We start from the raw sequence: 24,243 nt of genomic DNA on the forward strand, positions 1-24,243 counted from the left end.
CAAGCCGAAGAAAGATGCCCAATCGACTGAGCCACCCAGGTACCCTGAAAAGAGTTATTTTAGTATGGCACCCAAGGCAGGAACTATAAAGGAAAAAGTGCAATGTATTAGCTTAAAAGAAAAAAAAAAAGGCAAAACAAATACCATAAAAAGTAGATGACAAACTGGTTCAGAGGAGTTTTTGGGGCACCTGGGTGACTCAGTGGGTTAAGCAGCTGCCTTCAGCTCAGGTCATGATCTTGGGGTCCTGGGATGGAGCCCTGTATTGGGCTTCCTGCTCAGCGGGGAGTTTGCTTCCCCTTCTCCCTCTGTCCCTCCATACTGTTCCTGTTTTTTCTTGCACCCTCTCTCTCAAGTAAATAAATAAATAAAATCTTAAAAAAAAAAAAGACTTTTCAACATACCTCAGTGTGCACAAAGCTCTTATAAATCAATAGCAAAACAAAAACAAAAAGAAAATAGGCCAAAGTCATAGAATAAATACTAATGACCTGTAAAACCCATAGAAAAAGGGTATTTACCTTATAATCTAGAAGACACAAATAGAAATGAGACATCATTTTTCAACTGATAGATTGACAAATATTAAAAATAGTATTTATTGCTGGTGAGAGTTTGAAGAAACAGGAACTCATACTCTGGGAATTCAAATTAATACAGTCTCTCTGAAGTTCTATTTGGCAATATGTATCAAATTTGAAGTACACATACTCTTTTTTTTTTAAGATTTATTTATTTGAGAGAGACCGCGTGAGTGGGGGGAGAAGTAGAGGGACAAGCAGACTCCCCACTGAGCGGGGAGCCTGACGCAGGGCTCAGTCCCAGGAGCCTGACATCATGACCTGAGCCAGCCAGATGCTTAACTCACTGAGCCACCCAGATGCTCCTGAAGTACACACATTCTTAAACCAGCAATCTGACTTCTAGGTATTTATCCCCAGGGCAATGTACAGGATATATTTATGAGGATATTTGTCACTGCAGAATTTACAAAACAATCAAAATGGCCACCAATAGGGGATTGGCCAAATAAACTGGTAAATTCATACAATGATAAATGAAGTAAATCTATAATTATTGACACATAAAGATGGCTATAATATATACATGAAAAAATAGCATATGAATCTGTTTCAGTTGAAATAAATACAGCAATAGCTATGTGTATATATTTAAAAAAATCATACAGCAGGGGCACCTGGGTGGCTCAGCCGGCTGAGTGTCCAACTCTTGTTTTTTGTTTTTTTTTTTTAAAGATTTTATTTTATTTATTTGAGAGAGAGAGAATGAGAGAGAGAGAGCACATCAGAGGGGATAGGGTCAGAGGGAGAAGCAGACTCCCTGCCGAGCAGGGAGCCCGATGCGGGACTCGATCCTGGGACTCCAGGATCATGACCTGAGCCGAAGGCAGTGGCTTAACCAACTGAGCCACCCAGGCGCCCCAACTCTTGTTTTCAGCTCAGGTCATGTTCTCATGGGTCATGGGACCAAGTCCTGTGTCAGGCTCTGTGCTCAACGGGAAATCTGCTTGAAGATTCTCTCCCTTTGCCCCAAGCCCCCTTAAATCAATAAAAATAAATCTTAAAAAAATCATACAACACATTGTTAACAGAAATTATCTTTTCTGATTCAGAAAAAAAAAGCATTTAAAAAAGAGGGGCACCTGGCTAGCTCAGTCGATAGAACATGCGACTCTTGATCTCAGGGTTGTAAGTTCGAACCCCATGTTGGTTGTAGAGATTATTTGAAAAATAAAATCTTAAAAAAAAATAGGAAATAGATTCTGACTTGAGGGTGGTGGGTGGGCCAAAACCACAGTTATATTATGTCAAGGTGTGTGTCTGTCCTGTGAAGTTGGAAAATTACTCGTCATGATGGAAAGGGGGTAACTGGAAAGGAGAACCACTCTTCTAGAAAGGGGAGACAGGTTTTTTTCTTGGAGTTGAATTTGAAGGGCCAGAGGTACATCCAAAAGGAAGTATTCTGTAGATTGGGGATTCCCATTTAGAAGAAAAGGTACTTCTAAAGTAGAGGCAATAAGTAAGAGTGGGACTCTAGATTTGACACCCTTGAGATGTTTAGGGGAGGGGTGGTCTTATCTTGGTTCTCCCTTTCTTGTTGGTAGTCTTGACAGACCCTGGAGAGGAGTATGTGGCAGTGGTCTCAACTGGAACCTGAGAGTAGAGCTTGAGGAGAGGTAGGAATGGGTAGTAATCACCATAATAAAACAATAGCCACAACATTATTTAAAGATCACTCTGCAATTTATGAAGGCCATTGTATAGTGACATGGCTAACACAGTCCTGTATGCTGTGCATTATTTTTTTTCTTCTTTTATATGGACACTGAATCTCAGAGAGTACAATTAGGACTCAGACTCAGGTATTCAGGCCTCAAACTCCATTTCTCATATCTCCACTTTGCATTTCTTCGAGATGGATTTTCCAAGGAGGGAAAGACTAGAGTAAAAGTGGCAGTCTGGAGCTAGGGATACCCACAGTGAAGAGGTGGAAGGAAGAGGAGGGCCAGGGGAGATACCATGCTATTCACGGTCGGCGTCCTGTCCTCTGGCCCTTGTAGGTCCTGACATTCCTCTAATCCAGAGAATGTGGGATGTTCTATTGATTTAAGGGGGATAAAAAGTCCTAATCTGTTCATAAATAGCTTGAGGTGTTTTGGAAGTAAGGCTGGCCAGTTAGGTTAAAGCAGAGTTAGTGTGGTGGCTTAGTAGTTTATTGAATTCTGGCTTCATTTTTTGGAAGGCAATACAGTAGAAGCATATTGACTGAGCCCCATGAGGGAAGGGCTTGTCTGATTTAATTACATGAAAAAAATATTTTTGTGAAGTCATTAAGTTTGGAATCGCATGTTAATTCACTTATGCATGTATGCACTATCTAGTTGAGATCCTAAGAGGACCTGCTTTAATCAGTAGAAAATCAGAAGTTTCAAGTTACTTCAGTTTTCCAACTGACAATCATATTTATGCAATTAAATATTTTAGCTAACCCATTCTGATAGCATAAACATTAAAAGCAGTTATCTCCAGTCAGAAATTCTGAACCAGCAGGGTCCACTTTAGAGAGGTTCTTGGGCAATTGCTAGAGTGGTGTCTGCTAAGAGTTCTGCAAGGCATTCTTGCTGCCCAGTGCTTGGAGCATGTGGCCAGTCAGAAAACTGCGGTTGAATGAATGAGTGAGTAAGGAAAGGACTGAAGGAATCTTTATCTCTGAGGCATGTTGAGCTATGTAGAACAATCTTTGTACTATAGTTTGACTTGGGTGGTTCTGGGACTAGTCTCATCACTTGGATTTTGTATTAGGGAGAGAGGAAACAAGTACCATGGGAAATTTCTGCTCTGTGAGCTGGTGACTCCACAGAGGAGGGATGTTTCCCAAATCATAAGCTGGTGTCCCTTGAGTCCCAGTCACATGATCTCTCCTTCTAAAAAGATCAGGCTGCTGAGAAAGACTATGGAACAAGTGAGGAGGCCCATGGAGGTAAGAGATTTCCTATTGGCAACCTGGATCTTACCCAAAGAGGGCAGCTACTTTGTAAGTCCTCTGTGGGAGGCTCTCCACCACTCTTCTTCTTTTCTGCTTGGATTCTAAATCAGGAGCCTCTCTGGCTCATTGCTGGCTTTTGTGTACCCAGCCTGGCCCTGCCCTCTGGCTGTGTGCCATTGGCGATTTTTAGCCCTGCTGGAAATTACACCGTCTGTGAGGGTAAAGCAAACTGGGAGGTTCTGGCTCCGGCTCCAGAGGGACTGGAGCCTGTCACCTGGCCCTGTCCTGTGTTTCCTGGCATGCATTCCTGGCCACCTTTTTGCCCTTAGCATGGTCCTCTAAGCCCATAATTCTGCCTCAGTAAGGATTTAAGGACTGGCTTCTTCAGAGGGACTCTGGGGGGCAGGAATGTCAATGCTTTGGATGAAGCTCTTGATACCAATCTCTGTGTCCTGCTTTAGGAGAATTACTGGTCTCATGTAGATGATCTAACAGTTATGTTGGGGGTGGTTGGAATATGAAGATTCTTCAGTATCACAAAAGGATTTACCACTGGGTTTCTTTAACCTGCTTTTCAAAATTGAACCTGCTTTTCAAAATAAAATTTGATTTTCACACTGTAAGTAGTGTGGAGTTATTTACATTAAAAAACCTTTGAGGGGCACTTGGGTGACTCAGTTGGTTAAGCATCCCACACTTGATTTCAGCTCAGGTCTTGATCCTAGGGTCCATGCTGGGTGTGGAGCCTACTTAAAAAAAAAAACAAAAAACTTTTGAGATTTTCTAGGCAAACTTCCTTGTTTCAGATATGAGCAAACTTTGGGAGGTCCAACAAGGGCAAAGCTGTGCCTTTGTTGAGCTGACTTTCAGATTATCTGAAAGGAATTGAAGCAGAGGGGAGCAGACATTGTGTGAGAGGAAGTCTCAGTCCCTCCGGGAGGAGCATATCTTGGGGGTATTTTTTAGGTGAGGGAGTGGAAAGATGCATTCCTTCCCCTTGAATGCCCTGCTCACAACCCTTAGATTGGGTAATTCCTGCCTCATTGACTTTTACCTTAGTCCTTTCGGATTGAACCCAAAACGACATGGTAATACCTCAGTATTTGAAACTTTGCAAGGTACATTTAAGTAAGTGAAAACTTAAATTATAGGATATGAGTGACTGAATGTAACTTTATTAAATTCAGTGTGTGAAAAAAGCCTTATATTAAGTTAGCAAAATGTCAGTAGAGGTTCTTTAGGTGGCCTGATTTAATTAGTTGATTAGGTTGATTAGATTAGATTAGAATTATCTGATCTATAATAGGTACTTGTAAATTCTATTCATTTATCAAATATTTATTAACTGCAGAGAGTTGTGTGATAAGATAAAGCGGTAGGGTATGACAGATATAGACCAATGCTGTGGGAGCTCAGCGGAGAGATGGTTTCTAGTTTGTGGATCTAGAGAATCAGGATAGTTTTGGGAAAACAAACAAAACATTTCTTTGTTTTAAAGAACACTTTAAATAATCTTGCGTATACTCTAGTCAGAAGTAGTATTGATATGAAGGTAAATCTCATTTATATTATTAAAATTTATTTATTTTCATTCATATTATTAAAACTGAATAGCAACATAATGTATTTCCTTTTACAATGCTTCTTTGCTAATCTCTAAAGCAATTTTTTTCCCCAAGGAACAGACCTTTGGCAAGTAAGAGCAAGAGCAGTCCAGTCTTTTACTAGGCAGTACCTCTGCAGCTAGTGAATGGAGGCAAGGCTATGGACAGAGAGGCCACTCTTACAAAAGCTTATTTATGAAGTGAGGACAGTTCGTGAAGGGGCAACACAGGGCCTAGGGAGGGTTATTTATTTATTTATTTAAAGATTTTATTTATTTATTTGACAGAGACAGCAAGAGAGGGAACACAAGCAGGGGGAGAGGCAGAGGGAGAAGCTGACTCCCTGCTGAGCAGGGAGCCTAATGCGGGGCTCGATCCCAGGACCCTGGGATCATGACCTGAGCCGAAGGCAGACGCTTAACAACTGAGCCACCCAGGCGCCCCTTGGGTTTTTTATTTTTTTGAGATTGGAGCATGTCCTTGTACTATGGGAGAAAGAGCTAGTTAAGAGGGAGAAGTTGAAGATAGAAAAGAGAAATAAAAATTGAGCAGGGCCCCTGAGGGAAAGGGTCTACTGTGTCTTAAACGCTGGTGGAGAGATGAAACTTTTTTTTTTTAAGATTTTATTTATTTATTTATTAGAGAGAGAGAATGGGAGATAGAGAGCACGAGAGGGAAGAGGGTCAGAGGGAGAAGCAGACTCCCTGCTGAGCAGGGGGCCCGATGTGAGACTCGATCCCGGGACTCCAGGATCATGACCTGAGCCGAAGGCAGTCACTTAACCAACTGAGCCACCCAGGCGCCCCGAGAGATGAAACTTGATCTGAACAAAAGACAAAGGCTACCACTGAATTTAACTCCATTACCACCACCACCACCACCACCATTTATAGCTTTCCTACCTTTTGCTAGCACTCTGCTGAGAGTTTTCAAGTCTTATTTGATAGGGACAAGGGATGTGATGGGACAGAGGGACTTGTGAACATTTGGGGGAGGCAGAAAGTTGGAGTTTCCTTCTGTTGAGCTTTGTTTTCTCTGAACAGAAGAAATTAAAGTCATCTGCTGGGAGCAGGTGGGGTAGTGGGGACAGTGACATGGCTTTTAAAAGCTGTAGCTAATAGAGATCTGAAAACATGTAAGTGGATAGCTGAGTAGTGCTGAAGGCCCAGGTAATGTTGGAGATGATGACTTCCTAGAGGAAGAGCAGCCCTCATGACTTAATGGTTATTTTAGCAGTGTTCAGCAACCGAGGACGTTTGTATTCAAATAGAGGCTGTATTTTGTGATCCAAGTGGAAGACTTGGAGTCAGAGGAGTCTAGAATATTGGTGGCAAAGTGGTTGTTGTCAAGGTGGTTAAGAGAAAGGAGTGACTCCAGAGGAGGACTGATAGGCAGCGAAATGATGGGGGTGGGTGTCAAGGGGCTGGAAATCTCAATGAAGTTGAAGAGTGAAACTGTAGAAGTAAAGACAAGGAGAGGAAGAAATATAGAAGGATACAGGAGGTCATGACGAGGCAAAAGGTCTGACTTGGAGTGTAAAGCCACACTGTGATCAAGGGGCCAAAGGTCTTGATGACCGAGAGGTCAGTAGCTGACAGCAGTGAGGAGGAGTGTAATTGTTTGGTATAGACGTTGGCAAAGGAAGGATTTTTTTGTAAGGTGGTAGGAATAATGGCTTTGAAGCCACATTGAGACAGACCATCTCTTTTTCTTCTTGGTACCACTGGGTACTGAAGAGTGATTTTATGGCAGAATCTTCATTGCCCAGAACCAAGTTCCTCAGGGAGTGCCAGGTTCCACTTACTAGGGAAGGAGGCCAGAACCATCTTTTAGGCCTACATTTTGCACAGCGTGCCTAAATAGTGTGACATTGGGGGAGAGGAGAGATATTCTGGCCAAGTGGGACAACCTCCACAAAGTACTGGGCCTTTAGGCAGAGTTTGCCGGAATAGGGACTAAGTACTCTTTGCAGGGAAAATCCCATTTGGCCATGAGGGTTTTTTGAACTGTTCAGGATCAGATTGAGTCAGTGCTAACCTGTGAGAGGCTGAAGGGAAACTGAAGGTTTCTTGCTTAAAACTCTACAGGTCAGTAGACTCTTGAAGCTTTCTATTCCTGTGGGGTCTGGAATTTATTTTTCCTTCCACAGTGACAGTAAATAATGCCCTAAAGCCCACACAGTTTGAAAGAGTCTGGAAATATTCAGATTTTTGTTTATAAAGATGTTTTTGGGTTTTTAATGGTTCAGGATTCTTTTGACATTGTTAGTACATGATTCCAAACGTTTAATAAAGAGCCTCCAAATAGCTGGAAACAAAGTCTTTACAATTCTTTTTGCTCATTCTTTACTTGATTCATTTACACCACCGCCCTGGCCAAATGTGAATAGCTCAGAAAACGATTGCTTAATCAGCCATTTCATCACAGGAACTCAAGCAAGATTGTGTGGCGGCCAGCAGAAGAGGCTATGTGGCTCAGAGCTCGGGGTGTGCTGCTCCTGTGACAGTACTTTCGGAATCGTTTTTAACTGCTTTTGCCACATAAAAATGAGAAAGTTCTGTCTGGCAAAAGTCATAAACAAAGTTAGAAGACAGCCCACAGAATGGGAGAAAATTTTTGCAATATATGTAATAGGTGATGAATTAATATCTATAATCTATAAAGGGTTTCTAGAAATCAATAAGGAAAAGACAGACCCAATAGAAAATGGGTAAGAATACAATAGGTGAGACACAACAGAGCAAACTGTAATTTCATCTAAAAAAATGCTTATCCATTTCTTTTTTTAAAAGATTTTATTTATTTGACAAAGCACAAACAGAAGGAGAGAGAGGGAGAAGCAGGCTCCCCGCTGAGCAAGGAGCCCGATACGGGACTCGATCCCAGGACCCTGGGGTCATGACCCGGGCCGAAGGCAGCCACTTAACCAACTGAGCCACCCAGGTGTCCCAATGCTTATCCATTTCGGATGAAACTAGAATTTCATTTAAGATATGAGCACAGACTTCTCTGGATGGGAATGTTCACTGTCTTGGTAAATATCCATGAATGGGTACTATGAAATACTCTGTGGCTGTGAAAACATTTTTTTCTTCTTTTGAATGAGCACACATGTCCATGAGCGGGGGTGGGGGTTGGGGGGCAGAGAGAGAGAGAATCTCAAGCAGGCTACATGCCCAGCATGGGGCTCGATCTCACAGCCCTGAGATCATGATCTGAGCTGAAATCAAGAGTCAGACACTTAGGGCACCTGGGTGGCTCAGTCGTTAAGCGTCTGCCTTCAGCTCAGGTCATGGACCCAGGGTCCTGGGATGGAGCCCTGCATCGGGCTCCCTGCTCAGCGGGAAGCCTGCTTCTCCCTCTCCCACTCCCCGCTGCTTGTGTTCCCTCTCTTGCTATGTCTCTCTCTCTCAAATAAATAAATAAATAATCTTAAAAAAAAAAGAGAGAAAGACACTTAACCGACTGAGCCATTCAGGCACCCCAGCTGTGAAAACTTTGAAGTTAACTTTTTCTCTATCAGTGAAAGGAGCAAGTGCAGAGGAATATGAATAGAATGTTCCCATTTACTTTTTAAAAACATTCCTATTTGATTTGGAATGTATTCTGTTTTGAATTTTATAAAGGATTCCTAGAGATTAAAAAATATTTAAGGTTGTATTCTTCTAATTACAACATTAATGAATGAAATGTCAACTTTTGTCTTCCCCTTATATAAAAGATTTATCTAGTATTATAAATCTTAGTCTCTAAGAAGAATTTAGAGACTTCTCAGTACCTTTCCCTTCCCAGAAACTAAAAAAAATTCTGGAAGGAGGCTACTGGGCCATGGTGTCTACAGTTGTACTTCTTGGTGTGAGGAACAACGGAATTCAAAGCTCAGAATTATTTTTTCCTGGGATTTGCTACATTTTGGTATTCACAGCCTTCTAGAGCCTTTCTGCCTCCTGCCTGTGATGCAGTGGAAGGGGCTGAGACCTCCTCTGGTTGGAAGGCTTTGATGTTCCTTCCCTTGGAAGAAAAAGGAAAATTACCTGATAAGGCCCAGGTAGGCAAGACTTACAGCCAGCCTGAGTCTTGGGAGAAAACCTGCTTCTTGCATTTGTCCTTGCCTCTTCTTTGGAGAAGCCTCTCAGCCTGTTTTAATCTTGGTCTCAGGCCCCCACCAACCTAGGTGAAAGGAAACCTTGAAGCAGATAGCTTAGTTTTGCCTATTTCACTGGAATTTGAGGCTCTAGAACTCAAGCCTGGAAACAAGAGGAATTCCATCATAGGGTGGCACAAGACCAAAAAAACCTCTTTGTCTTTCAAAGACAGGCAGCACTTTTGGGACAGAAGCACTGCTTTCCTTTATTACATTACCAGTGTCAGTAGACCCCAGTATGGGTGTGTGAGGATTGTATCAGACTAGTAACATAGGCTTTTCTGTGAGCTGGCGAGTTTACATAGAGTGGTATAATAGAAATCTATTTAAAACAAAATTGATTCCAGCCAGTTCTTTCGAAAGAGAGGTGGCCTAATTCATATTCATAGGGGGAAAAAATCATTCCATTCTCTTCACCAGTACAGAATGGTGGTGCTGAGAGAGTGAAGTTCAAAACTTCCTTTTGTTCCTCAGTGCTGGTCAGGCGTGGAACCTGGAGTAGATAGTTCACAGCGGGGCTGACTCTAGGTATGGGGCATTGGATGTCAGAGGAAGGGGGATGGAGAGTTAAGTTGCTCTGAATAATATAAGGGGAATTTAGTTTCCTGAGCAAAGGGAAGACCCCTCCCAAACATGAGCACTGTCTGGAGAGAGTGAAGGAGCCATGGAGCATGGTAATGGTAACAATATAAAACCGCTCTGTCTCTTCATAACTTTAGGAAAGTCTGATGAAGACACTGTGTTTCGATACAGGTTGTGTATGTGTATTTTTTTCTTTTTTGGTAATGCATGGAAAAAGGGAACCCAGTCCCACCTCTGGGACAGCTCAGATCAGAAAGAAGAGATCAGCCTCAGTGAGTGAGATAAAAAAAAAATCCACAGGAGCTGGTCAGAGCCAAAAGAGGCTTTTTAGAGCATTAGCTGCTAGGAATTTGCAGAATTGTGGAAGGGTCATTGGGTGGGGGGATCCAGGCCGATTTTAAAACATGTCCACAGACAGTGGTTGCAGCTGATTCTTGTAGTGCTTGCTGTATAACTCATAGAATGTTTAGCCTTGATCCTCCCCCAGGATCCTTCTTATGGAGGTCTATTTGTTAGATGTTCCAGGAACTACCCTAATATTCCTCTTTCTGCCCAATGGAAGCCATTTGCATTTCAGACTCCAAAAGGGAAGCAAAACTTCCCAACAAAGGGCTTGTTATTCCCTTCCCTCCCTCAGAGCCTATGATGCTGGTCAAAGAGCAAGAGAACTGCAGCTTTGCTGGTCACACCAGCACTGAGTAGGGCACATCATTTGGGAGTTAAAGGGAGGCAGAAAAGGCTTCCACAAAGTATTGGGACTTGGAGACTGCTCTGAGTAAGTATTTAAGCAAATATTAAGACTCCAATAAGTGCCTCAAAGCAAGAAGCCAAGGTCTCTGAGCAGGTGGAGTAGGACCGGGGCAAATCCAGCCAGTGTCACACACTAAACAAGAACTCTTGCTCATTTCTTAGGGAGGAACACCCAATTGATGGAAGAACATATGGTATAGTCTTTTTTTGGGGGGGGGGTACCAAATTACTTTATTTGAAGAATGGTACAAATGAAAGAAGTTAAGTAGATGTTTTGGTACAACTTATAGAAAAGGTAAAGGTAACCCCAACATGCATGCACTGCCTTGATGACCAGGGAAGTCACCCTTGTGGCTATGGGAAGACAGCCTAAAGCTTAGCTTTCACTATCACTGTTTCCCAAGGTGTGCTTGTCAAAGAGATACTCTGCCATGCCAGATTCGGGAGCCCCCATCTTGCGCAGGTTGGTTACGTGGTCACCCAATTCTTTGATGGATTTCACCTGCTCATTCAGGTAATGAGTCTCAATGAAGTCACACAAATGGGGGTCACTTTTATCAGTGGCCAGTTTGTGCAGTTCCAGTAGTGACTGATTCACGCTCTTTTCCAAATGTAATGCACACTCCATTGCATTCAGCCCGTTCTCCCAATCATCGAGGTCTGGTTTCTTGATATCCTGAAGGAAGATTCGGCTACCTCGTTGGTTCTGCAGCTTCATCAGTTTCTCAGCATGTTCCCTCTCCTCATGAGATGGTGAAGAAAATATTTGGTGAAGTTCTTCAAAGCCACATCATCGCGGTCAAAGTAGTAAGACATGGACAGGTAGACGGAGGCGTAGAGCTCCAGGTTGATCTGGCGGTTGATGGTGGCCTCCAAGTCCTGGTGGTAGTTCTGGCGCACCTGCAAGGGGGACGCAGTCGTCATGGCAGTAGCTGAGAAAAGGCGGCAGCGAGCGGCGGTGGGGAACTTGGAGCGGTCCAAGGGTGCGAAGAAGAGATGGTGGAGGGCTGGCTCTGAACGGCCGGCCCTGAACGGCTGGCCCGGGTGGGGGACGAGCACCGGGTTCTGTCCAAGCACTGTTGAAGCAGGAAACCGCGGCGACTCCCGGCAGAGACTGTCCATATGGTATAGTCTTAAAATCCACTGTAATTCCATACTTCGAGGACAATAGAGTTTAGTGGACTTGGACTGCCCCGCATGCATTCTCTCTTCTTAGGTGAGAGCATATTGATTTTCCTTTGGGAGGGCCATGTCCTTCTCTCTTCTCAGACTGGATTCTGGTGGGGTCAGGTCCATCCCTTGGCTCTAGATGGAGGACACATGACTGCCAATCAAAGAACAGCAGTTGACGTTGGTATGGTCTCAAATCCAGGCCAATTAAGGACTCTGGACTTTTTTTTTTTTTTTCTGAAGATTTTATTTATTTATTCATGAGAGAGAGAGAGGCAGAGAGAGGGAAAGGCAGAGGGAGAAGCAGGCTCCCAAGGAGCAGGGAGCCCGATGCGGGACTTGATCCCAGGACTCCAGGATCATGACCTGAGCCGAAGGCAGACGCTTAACCATCTGAGCCACCCAGGCGCCCAAGGACTCTGGACTTTTGTTGGAACTATTAAAAAGTGAGTTCTCATTTTTTTTTCCAACTGAGTTGCCAAGCCTGTAGAATGTGCATAATTCTGAGGCTGCAAGTGGTCATCTTGACACCCCAGGGGGAGTGCTGAAGCCAACACAGGTGAAAGCTGAGTTGTGAGGTGGAGACGGAGCCTAGGTGGCATCTTTGGAGCACCTGTATCCAACCATGCTTTATGCTAGTCTCACTCTGACCATTTACATGAGTCCAGGCTTTCCTGTTTTATTTTTGAAAAGTGTGATTGGGATATTTGTCACCTGCAGCCAATAGAGTCTTAATTCATGTTATGAATTGTATATAGTTCTCATAACAAAGTGTGGTTTGGCCTTTCTCATCAGACCCTTTTGTCTTAAAGTACTGAATTATAAGTTTGTTATATGAACCAAATGAGACCATACGTATAAAGAACTTAGCATTATCCTCTGTACATAGGAAAAAACCCAGTAAATATTTACTACAGGAAGCAAGGAGGGAGGGAGGGGGAAGGGAAGGAAGATTGGATGCTGAATTAAAAGGACCCTGAAGTCCCTAGGGTAATATTCTAGGAACCCTCAGGCCCTATCAGGTCTCTCTGATCTAAATGCCCCTAGTGCCCTACACTTTACCCTCCATAAGCCTTTATCATGGTTTGTAATGATATGTTGATGTAATATTTTGGTTAATGGCCATCTCTCTCACTGAACTGGCAGTTTTATGAGGGCAGTGATTTTGCTCACTCTTACGTCCATAGCAGGTGGTTAAATGTGTGGCATTCAGCAAACATTTGTTTTTAAGGTTTTTTTTTTTGAGAGAGAGGGAGTGTGTGTGTGTTGGGTGGGGGGAAGTGAGGGGGTGAGAAGGGGGGGAGGGAGAGGGTAGGGGAAAGAATCTCCAGCAGACTTCCTGCGGAGTGCAGAGCCCTGCTCAATCTCATGACCCCTGATCATGACCTAAGCCAAAACCAAGTCAGACTTTTAACTGACTGAGCCACCCAGGTGCCCCTCAGCAAACATTTTTTGAAGGAATTGTCACCTGTAGGTACCCAAATTGGACTGGCTGTCCTCAATTATTGGGGATGGGACTGTGGCAGAATTGGCAAAATCAGGGAAAGCTATCCCTGTCCCCTCTGTATCTCCTACACTAGCGATATCCCCAACACACATACAGACAATTTTGTCTTAGATAATTTTGATTTGGTTGTGAAACCTGGAGAGGTGGGAAAATGGTCCCTTCTTCCTTCCTAGAATGTTTGATCTAATAACTAAATTGATATAAAATAGATTACAGGAGAAAACCAAATTTTGTATGTAGGGGAGCCCCATAAAAATATGAGGCCCAAAGGGCAGTCAAGTAATTGAAGTTTTATATAACATCCTGAGCTAAGGAAGGAGGTAGAGGTCTGGGGATACAAAGGGAAGGAAGGCCATTCACAAGAGGTGTTTGGAAAACAAAGGTTGTCCTTTTGTGCAGATAAGTTTCTTAGGTAAAAAGGTATCTCTGGTAATAGTGTCCTGGTATAGGCCCCCTTCCAATGTAAATTTAGGCAGTTGAGTGGGGAGGTAAAGAGCTTTTTTTTAAATTTGCTGTGTTTTGATTGCTTTTAGCTCAGAAAAATCCTTATGCCAGAGACATATTTTGGGGTGGCAAAGTCTGCTCCCCTTCTAACCCTTTACCAAATCTCTAGTTATTATATTTTTATTGGCTCATTTTATTGAAGAATTGAATAGTATGGTGGATGGAAATAAGTGGAAAGCAGAGGAGTAGGTCAGGTCTCTGTGATTAACGAGCAGTCTTCCTTGCTCCTGTGTCTTAAAATCATACATTTAACGGGATAGTCTACGCTGAGTAAGACCTGCTCAGGAGTGTGTTGGAGGCTGTTAGAAGATTCTAGGAAATTGAAGAGGGATGCGGATGCCGAAGACTTCACTCTTAGCAAGGAACAAAAGCAGTTAAAAGGTGGCCTGGGAAGGGCAGGTAACCTGACGCTCACTCCTTTGGCCCTGGTGTCGGCCCAGCGGGAGCTCCAGGCATCCCACCCAGTCCCCTTCCTGGAGACACAAAGCAGCCTCCTTCCAGCTTAGGCTGTGGTTCATCCCTTCCCCCAAGCCTGCTTTCCCTGAGGTGGGGACAGTGTTTCCCAGGGCCCATGTGACTTCCACTGGCAAGTGACGATTACAGACGGTTTACCAGTCAGTAAAACTGCCAAAGGCTTTTGTGCTCTAATAATCCTTTTCCTGTTTAAAACTCTGGGGATTTTCTACTCTTGCCAATAGTTTCTCAAGTCAGCAATTACGTTGTGGATTATGTAATGGCTAGGTATTAAAAATAGAAAAGACCAGAGTTTGCATCTATTTTAACTAAATCAAAACAGAGCAGAGGGAGGGGAAAGGAGGAGAGGGAGAGACCAGAGGAGGAGGGAAAAAGAGATTACGTGACAAGAAGCAGCGCGATCCCATCCTGTGACCGGGCAGTGCAGCCCACAATCTACCCTGCTCCTTTCCTGCCGTTCGTGGCCCAAGGGGCTGTACTCCTGTCCTTGGCCTCCTCCAGGGAGAGGACCCTGCGGAGGGTTCCTTTATTTCTCAGCTCAGCCTTGGGTGTTTGCCAGCCTCTGACAGGCAGAGTGACTACGGGTTGGGGGCAGGGATTGATTTTGATGTGATTAAAAACTATTTGCTATGAAAATGCACTTTTATTATAGATACTCCCAACCCTCCAACTTCCCCACCCTCACTCCTCTTCCCACTGGATTGCCATCCCTAAGCCCTCATACAGGAATTCCAAGGCTGCCGTGCAGTGTTCTAATGTGATTTCTCACTAATCCTCCACCTTCACCCCGAGGTAAAAGATCTTTGTGTTTTTCTGGGAACCTATTGAGTAACTTTAAGGGCCCTCTAATGAAATTTTACGTGCCAGGTGGTCTGGAGTAGGGATATTTTTGGAAGGGGGACTTCTTCTAAGGGCCTGACAGATCACACCAAAATATACCAGGCTTTTACTCTGTCACCTCCAAAGTCCCTGACTCCATCCTGCATACAGAGGCAGCTGCAGGGGGAGGTCTTGAGTTAATCACCTCTAGCCCTTGGGCCTACATAGAGCACATGCTGAGCAACCTGTCTCCGGTTGCAGGAAGTGGTGGGTACTTTGAAGAAGCAGCTTACTGTTTCTGAATATTGAACCAAATAGATTTGGTGGGGTTAGGGTGAGAGACCTGAAAGTCTAGACCAGCAATAGAATCAGTAACAGGCAGTATTAGAAAGCTGTGTCCCATTGTTACTTCCATCACACTTCTTCCTCAGAGTCTTCCTCTGAACTGGGGTGGGGGAGTGCCAGCCACTCAGAGTAACCCTGGTCCTAGCTTCACCCGGCACCGCCCAGACTAATGGAAGTACAGTGAAAGGAAGAGAACTCTAATTTGGGGATTATAGGCATAAATTCACTAGATAGGCAGAGGGTGTGGGGACCTTCCTTAGGGCCTTTCAAATCATAATACCAGCCTCTACTAGGAAGTGCCTGTGACTCGGCACCTCTTTCTTACTCTTGTAGGTTTTCAGTTCTCTGTTGCAGATTCCTATCTGCGTTCTCCTCCAGAGCCTGACTTTGGTAAGGACCACCAAACAGCTGGTATGGTACAGACTTTAAATTGTTCCAGTCCACCCTGTCTATTAATGCACTTGAACATGCCTAGTCAACTGGCCTTGGGTGTGGTCAGTGTCACTGCAGCATCTGTTTTCTGTTTTCTGTTGTCTGACAGGCGGGCTACTGCAGACCCAGGTAGTCAGCAGAAGTTATAGGTCACAGTGAGTATCTGTCTTCTACAGCCCATCCTACCCCTGAGGCTTTGAATAAGGTTAGCAGTCCACTGAGGCACCTGCCCTAGGGGCTGTTAGGGGCTAGCGTCAGTAGAAGGCTAAAGCATTGCAGGCTCCATCAAGAAACCTTTTCCATCTAAACTCAACTTTCTGTTGTGGCCTCCTTCCCACTCTTACCCCCCATGACCTCACAATTTGACCATAGCAATGTTGTATACATTGGTCATTCCCATCCTGAAGATCACCTTTTCTATCACTGTTATAACATTTAATGGATTTCTACCCCCAACACACACACACACACACACACACACACTGTAGTGGTGGTACTTCTGGTGTCGCTTGAGATAATGCTAGTGGTCACAAGCTGGTATAGACAGAGTAACACATTTTAACACATTTAACTTTTATTCATCCAACTGACAAATTAGAGACACAGTAGTGCTTATATGTGTTGGACATTCATTTGGGCCACAGACAGTGTAAGGTATAAAGGATAGATCTGTTGCATTAACTCCCAATAACAGGGCTCAGAGCTAGACAACTACTTAACCTTTACTGCACACACCATCACACTCCTTGGACCCCTTCTCTATCCCATTCCAACCTCAGACTCAGAAATGAGTTTGGGGATGTCGGGTTGTGATCCCAGGGTCCCGGGATCGAGCCCCATGTCGGGCTCTGCTCTCTGCTTGGTGGGGAGTCTGCTTCTCCCTCTCCCTCTGCCTACTGCTCCCCTGGCTTGTGCTCTCTCTCTCTCTCTCTGTCAAATAAAAAATATTTTATGTATTTATTTGAGAGAGAGAGAGCATGAGTGGGAAGGACAGGGAGAAGCAGACTTCCTGCCGAGCAGGAAGCCCAATGCGGGGCCCAATCCCAGTACCCTGGGATCCTGACCTGAGCCGAAGGCAGACACTTAACCAACTGAGCCACCTAGGAGCCCCATAAATAAAATCTTAAAAATAAATGAGTTTGGGAAATGGACCAAGACAGGCCGAGGGTTAGGCTTCAGGCCTCCACATATTTGCTGCAATTCCTGCGGCCAGAAGTACCAGGTGGTGGGCATGGGAAGCGGGCTGGATGTGGGGAGAGGTGATGTAGCACCTGATATGACTCCAGCCACACCTGGAGCTCCTGTGTCTTCCAACAGAAGATGGGGGAGTGGAGGTTGGGAGAGGGAAGGAGAGGAGAAGGGGTGAGGAGAGGAGGGAAGGGCGGAATCAGGTAAGGGAAGTGGGGCTTACAGGCTGACCCTTTGGACTAGGCAGAGCCAGATTAACAGAGGCATCTCAGTGCCCACCTGGGACTGACAGGGCAGGTGGAATCTCTTGTTTAAGGTGCCGAATCTTGTGGAAGCAAGCAGGGATGTCTTGGCAGCCTGGTAATCTGACTTTAGGCCAACCAGGGTTGCCAAACAAGGGGCCGTGCTAACACCTCCTCTGTACTCTCAGCACCCTCTTCCATCCAGATAGGCCTAAGTTCCAAAGACCCATCCCTTATGTCACAAAAGATGACCAAGGAAGGAACTCACTAGCACTTACTTCCCTGAGGGGTTTGCATTTAAGAGAGACCCCAGAATATTACTTCTACTACTGCTATATAAATTTTACTATAACTATTACTTCTCCTCTAGTCAAGTAATTTGGTAATTTAAAATTTTTATCAAGGGGCATCTGGGCGGTTCAGTCAGTTAAGCATCTGCCTTCGGCTCAGGTCATGATCCCAGGGTCCTGGGATCGAGCCTGGAGTCGGGCTCCCTGCTCAGGGGAGAGTCTGCTTCTCCCTCTGCCCTTCCCTCTGCTCATGCTCTCTCTCTCAAATAAATAAAATCTTAAAAATGTATTTTCTCAAAATTTAAAAATTATTAGCATAAAATGTTCAGTCTTGTTTTTATATCTCTACTGTACTTCATTTTCCCTTTTTCATTCCCAATATTGTATATTTAATGATTCATGCTTTTTTTCATGATTAGTTTTGTTAGACTTCTGTTTTGTAAGAACCAGCTTTTGTGTTATGTCTGTTTGTTTCTCTGTCTTTTATTTCATTAACTTTTACTTCTTAATCATTTTTAAAAGATTTATTTATGTATTTTGGGGGGCACAGGGTAGGGGAAGAGAGAGAATCCCAACACAAGGCTCGATCTCACAGCCCTGAGATCATGACCTGAGCCAAAATCAAGAGTTGGACACTTAACTGACTGAGCCACCGAGGCGCCCCACTTCTTAATCATTTTAAAACCAGTTTTGTAATTGAAAAGCAATGCAAAGGGGCACTTTTTCTTACAAACTATTACAAAAAGATCAGTTACTCAAAAGAATGAACAGAGGTTTATTTATTTTTTATTTTTATTTTTTTTTAAGATTTTATTTATTTATTTGAGAGAGAGAGAATGAGAGATAGCACGAGAGGGAAGAGGGTCAGAGGGAGAAGTAGACTCCCTGCTGAGCAGGGAACCCGATGTGGGACTGGATCCTGGGACTCCCAGGATCATGGCCTGAGTTGAAGGTAGTCACTTAACCAACTGAGCCACCCAGGCGCCCATGAACAGAGGTTTAAAAGAAGAAATTTACGTGGCTTATAAACGTAAGAGAAGACTTTACAAGTAAAATAATGCATCTTTAATGATGGACCTCTAGGCTTGAGTGGGGAAGAGAGGCATCATAGAGTTAGTGCCCAGTGGAAGGAACCCAATGCTCCTGCCCGCCCTCCCCATCTTTTATTTACTGGTTGGTGTCAGGCAAGACACAGACCTCTGTTTCCTCCCCTGTAAATAGTGACTAATACAGAACAACCCCACCTGCCTTACTTGCTTCATTGGCTGTTGTATCAAATCAGATACTGAATGTGAAGGAGATGACACCTGAACTCCCACTGAGCCCTCTGCCCCCAGTCTGTCTTCTCCCACAGGTGGCAGTAGGAAGGGGTTATAGAGGAACCCAGCCTACCCTGGCAGGGTTAGTTACCAGGCCGTGGCCCTTAAAGGAACATTATTTTGAAGGGAAGGAAAGGGTCTTATTCTCTGCTTAGCTCACTGTGCCTGCTGTCTCATCTTTTCTTCAGCTAAGTTTTATTTTTGATTTTGTTTTATAATTCTGTATTTTATGGAGAAGTGCATGGAAGGGGTGGGTGTGCTAGAAATAAGCTCCTAGAACTGAGAGGCAGGAAAGGGTGGTCTATATTAATGGTTCTTAAGTGTTTTGGTCTCAGGACCCTTTTACACTTTTAAAAATTATCGAGGACTTCAAACACCTTTATTTATGTGGGCTGTAGCTGTAGATATTTACCATAATACAAATATGGAAACAAATATTAGAAAAAAAATTTAAAAGTATTTATTAATTATGTAAAAATAACAGTAATAAATCCTTTACATGTTAACATACTTTTTATAAAAATATATTATCTAAAATGAAAAAATTCAGAGAGTCATTATTTTACAGTTTTGCAGATGTCTTTACTGACTGGTTTAACAGAAGACAGTTGGGTTCTTGTATCTGCTTCTTTACCAGTCTATCATGATACGTTGCTTTGGTTGGAGTAAATGAATAAAAACCCACTTCATACAGATTTGTAGCTGAAAAAAGTAGGAGTATTTTTATTAGCCTTTTCAGATAATTGTGGATATCTTCTTTGATATTTCACCAAAACTGGACAAATGGCAGTTTCTGAAAGGTAGTTGCAATGTGAGATCTGAAACCATGTCATTGAACTTCTCATCCTCAGCTATATTAAACTCCATTGATCTGTCTTGCACTTTGAATGGTTCTTTAGTTCATGCTTGAGACATTATGCATGGGTCATTTGGAAAATAATGACTCAGTGATTTATGGAGATCTTCCCAATGTAGACACATTTCAATCCATAGTATTACATTCCTAATATTACCACTGATGTCATCAGCAAAGTCTTTAAGTACCGGGAAGCTGTGAAGCTCATGGTGTGGAGACAAGTTTTTAAAATTCTAATTTTCATTTGCGAGATCAAATTTTATCATTGGCAAAAAATACTATCAGTTTTCCTTGATGTGACAAGCTCACTTCATTCATTTTTGAGAAAATGACTGCCAAATGTCCACATCTGAGTAATCATAATTTGTCAGTCGTTCCTTCCCTTTTTTTGGGGGGGGTCATTTTTCTAATAAAAATGTTTCATGAAAAAAGGAGGTGGTTCATTTCTCAATGCAAAAAATCACATAAATTTATCTAGTACTTTGGTATGTAGCAGAAGTACTTTATGCACAGACTATTAACAAAATGTACTCACGATAATTTTTTTTTTTAAGATTTTATTTTTAAGTAATCTCTACACCCAACATGGGGCTCAATCTCACAACCCTGAGATCACGAGTCACAGGCCAGCCAGGCACCCCAAGGGTCATGTTAAAAAATCAGTAATTATTGTTCCATCATGGGCATTCTTATGTGAAGCTAGCTTTTTTTTAAACCCAAGTGCCTGGGGAGCAGAATATGACTTCACTAATTTGTGCTAAGTCCCCAGCAGTTTTACCCACTGTTGCTTTTGTATTATCAGTTCAAATGTTGACTGAGTACTGCAAAAAAGTCTTGGTATTTTTCTTTAAGATTTTATTTATTTTAGAGAGAGAGAGCACATGAGAGGGGGAGGGTCAGAGGGAGAAGCAGACTCGCTGCTGAGCAAGGAGCCCTGTGCGGGACTTGATCCTGGGACTCGATCCTGGGACTCCAGGATCATGATCTGAGCCTAAGGCAGTTACTTAACCAACTGGGCCACCCGGGCGCCCCAAGTCTTGGTATTATTATAAAAATGTTCTTTGCCTTTTGGGCCACGCCGGAAGGGTCTTTGGGACCCCCAGGACTCCAGGGATCATAATTTGAGAGCCACCGGTGTGTGTGATCATGGGCAATAATAGTTTGTGGCTTTGAACACCTCAGTATCCCTAGACCTCAGTTTTCTCAACTGTTAAGGGGAGCCAGGGCTGGGGCCAGCTCTTTTTCTACATACTGTTAGACCCTGTTTACTGCTCCTTGAAGCCACTTCTCCCTTGTGATACTGCTCTCTTCTCCCTTCCTATCTTATGTCTCCTTTCCCTTCCATAGCCCTCCCCCCACACCTCTTACAGGTGGGGATCCTCCTTGTTGTTTTCCCTCCTCCTTTGCTCCCTGGGTTATCTTATCCCTTCCTTGATCTTAAACCATCACCTATAGGCTGACAGCTCCCAAATCTCTATCTTCAGTCAAGATGTCTGTCCTGGGCTCTAGTGCTTTGATTCCAGCTACCCTTGGGACCTCTCCACCTGTGTGCCCTACAGGCATGTCAAAGTCAACATATCTAAACTGATTTCATCATCTTCCCCAACACATTGCCTCCTCTTCCAGAATAGCCAGTCTTGGTTAATCTGTCATCTACACCCACCGCTTAAGCCAGAAGCCCAGGAGCCCTCCTCTCCTTATCTGATCCCCTCACTTCCCTCATCTAATCACCCAAGCCTATCAGTGCTGCCTTCTAAATATTTTCTCAATCTTTTTCTGCTCTCTAGTTCTACCACCACTGCCTCAGGTCAGGCCCTCGTCACTCCTTAACCAAACTATTGCATGAGCTGTCTCCCTGGTCCCCTTGTCTCCCCTTTCCAACTTGTAATCTGCAGCTCTGGCTGGAAACCACAAGACTGTCTTCTCACAGGCTTTGTTGTTGTTGTTGTTTTGTTTCCTACTAAATAAATACATATTGAATACTTACCATGCCAGGCCCTGTGTGGTGTGCTGGGGATAGAACATAGAACACAGCAGGCGAAATCCTTGGCCTCCAGCTCTCATAGTGTTTGAGGGGACAGAAAAAAGTACAGGGCACAGGTAATCAAGACACGGCGTGATGGGGAAGGAAGAGAGGGTGGTCTTGGGAGCCTCTAGAAGCCTGAACTGAGGGCTAGTTGTGTCCAAGAGGTGGTCAGGGAACACTTCCTGGAGGAAGCAACACTCTGAGACTGCACACTCGGTGGGAGTTAGTTAGGAGTGGTAGGAGTGTGGTGGTGAAAAATTTGCCTGGTAATTTGTTCATCTCATTTCCCTGCGTAGAGCCCTCTTCTGAGCTTCACCATTGCCAGCAGGATAAAGTTCAAATTCCTTATCATGGAACACAATCTGTGTGGCCTCACTGACCACTCCCCTGTATTGAGTCTGAGGTGCTTTCAGATAGTTCCCCCAGTCTCTGGCTAGCTCCCTCATAGCTCCAGGCCTTTGCACATGCAGCTCCTCATGCCCTCCACCCTTCCCACCCACTCTGAACTACCAACGTCAGTTGACTCAGGAGCCCTTCCCTGACCCCTCCCATGTAGACTTTGTGGCTCCCTCTCTGGTGCTCCCCGCCTGTGCACACACCTGGACACCTGTGCACTCATCACATCATTAGAGCTTGTCCACGTGTATCTCTGACTCTTGCTCCTACCTGCCAGTGCAGAATTCCAGGTCTTGTCTACCTCCCACACCCTCACCCCGTGAGCATTTTGGGCGTCCCCAGGGTGTGTGTCTCCCATGTGCTGGTGGATAAGGTTAGACAGCTACACCCTCCCACTCCCAGCTATCTTTTCCCCTCCTCCACTCTGCAACCTCCCTTTGCCCCTGCCACACCCCATGAAGCTATCAGTTCTGCTGGACATTGCCCCACCCATTAGACACCCCACGCCTGCTGGGAGCCACTGCCACTCCTGTTGGCATGAGGTCAGCTGGCTCCTCTGTAGGAGCAGGGCTGTGAGGCTGCTGGTGCCCCCAATGCTTTATAGGGCCTTGAGGTTTGGTCCCACGGGTGTGTGTCCATCACAACTACTGCCTCAGCTCAGGATTACTTCCTCCTTCCACTGAGCAAAGTTTTGGCCCCGGGTCAGTTCACTGTGCTCTTCTCCTTCTTCCCTTAGAAAGAGTTCTTTTTCCTAACAAGTCTCTCAGCCCTTCATGCAAATACACTCCCCAAGATTCTGCCCTTCAGTGGGCTGAACAGGTGTGACCTGCGTCACCTTCCAACTCCAGCCTGGAGGGAAAAATATATATGTATTTATATGTTTCAGATAGTAGATGATATAAGCAATATTGAATAGAGCTTCATCACTAAAATACAAAAGCAGTTTAGAAATACATACAATAAAAAGGTAAAGCTCCCCTTCTAGCCCTTGCCCTATCTTAAAAGCTTACCCTACTGGTAGACACTGTTAATTCTTTGGTGGGAATGTTCAGACTTTTTGCTCTGCATTGACACATCTGTGTGGCTGGCATAATGTTTGAGAAATTAATCCATTTCCTCCTTGTGGATATTCCCCTTTCCCACTCTCACATTCTTGGAGCTCATTTCCTCCTGACCTAGCTCCCCAGATTAGAAACTGGAATCAAGTTTCAGGTGTCTCTGGCTTTTGTGTGCCAAAAGCTTATGAGCTTAGGAGAACTTTAGGGTTTGTGGAATAGCTCATTGAAGGAAAAGGATTCTTTTGCATAGACTGAATACCTTAACTAGAAACAAGAAAGAAGAAGGATTTCACCTGGAGTGGAAAGACCCCCAACTCTTTGCAGACCTCTCCTCCCCAGACAGGCTCAGGGCAGGAGAGACAGGGGAGAAAGATCTGTGGTCTCCAGAGTCCCACCTTGCCTTCTAGTGGATCACCTGGGCAGGCAGGAGTAAGATCCCAGAGAGTGGTGGCCACGTGGTGGCCGCATTTTGGGACCAAGCTATAGGAACACGGGCAGCCTGCTCCAAGATTCTTGGATGCCCATGGGTGGCAGAGAGTGGCAGAGGCTATTGGATATGGCTTCAGCCAGCTTCACAGCCACCTCCTGTGTTCCATGCTGGCACTTCTCAGTATTCTGGAGAACTCAGACACACCTTGAGTTGAGTTTCCTCTTGGCACAATGGAAGCTTACCATAAAGATTGAGTTGAGTTATAGAAACTAAAGTTTGGTTTCTTGCACACTTGAATTTGTGAACCGAGATTCATTCCTGTGGCTTGTGCTATTCATATTCTGCCACTTTTGAAAAAAATGCAATATATCTTAAAAATGTTTCCACATCAGTAGGTATAAATTTATCTTGTTTTTTAAAAAACAATATTAGGGACGCTTGGGTGGCTCAGTCAGTCACTGTCTGCCTTCAGCTCAGGTCATCATCCCAGGGTCCTGCGATTGAGCCCTGCATCAAGCCCCACATTGGGCTCCTTGCTCAGTGGGGAGCCTGCTTCTCTCCCTGCCTGCCACTCCCCCTGCATGTGCTCTCTCTCTCTCT

General features: G+C 44.3%; 1 protein-coding gene and 1 pseudogene across 8 annotated transcripts in view; one reads left to right on the top strand and one right to left on the bottom strand.

The window, feature by feature from the left end:
- Positions 1 to 24,243, top strand: part of ASPRV1 (aspartic peptidase retroviral like 1) — a 107,403-nt gene that overhangs the window by 43,294 nt on the left and 39,866 nt on the right. The window contains exon 1 of one of the 8 annotated variants that reach the window (XM_027620716.2): positions 12,190 to 12,203. The exons of 6 other annotated variants lie outside the window; for them this stretch is intronic. The gene's annotated coding sequence lies outside the window, so the exon portion shown is untranslated. Of the gene's footprint in view, positions 1 to 12,189; positions 12,204 to 15,879; positions 15,994 to 24,243 lie in introns of those variants that run through there. One more of the 8 variants, XM_027620715.2, reaches the window with a different exon arrangement.
- LOC113938424 lies at positions 10,804 to 11,724 on the bottom strand (annotated as a pseudogene).

Source organism: Zalophus californianus, chromosome 8 (assembly GCF_009762305.2).
Source record: "Zalophus californianus isolate mZalCal1 chromosome 8, mZalCal1.pri.v2, whole genome shotgun sequence".
In the NCBI taxonomy this organism is placed as follows: Eukaryota; Metazoa; Chordata; class Mammalia; order Carnivora; family Otariidae; genus Zalophus; species Zalophus californianus.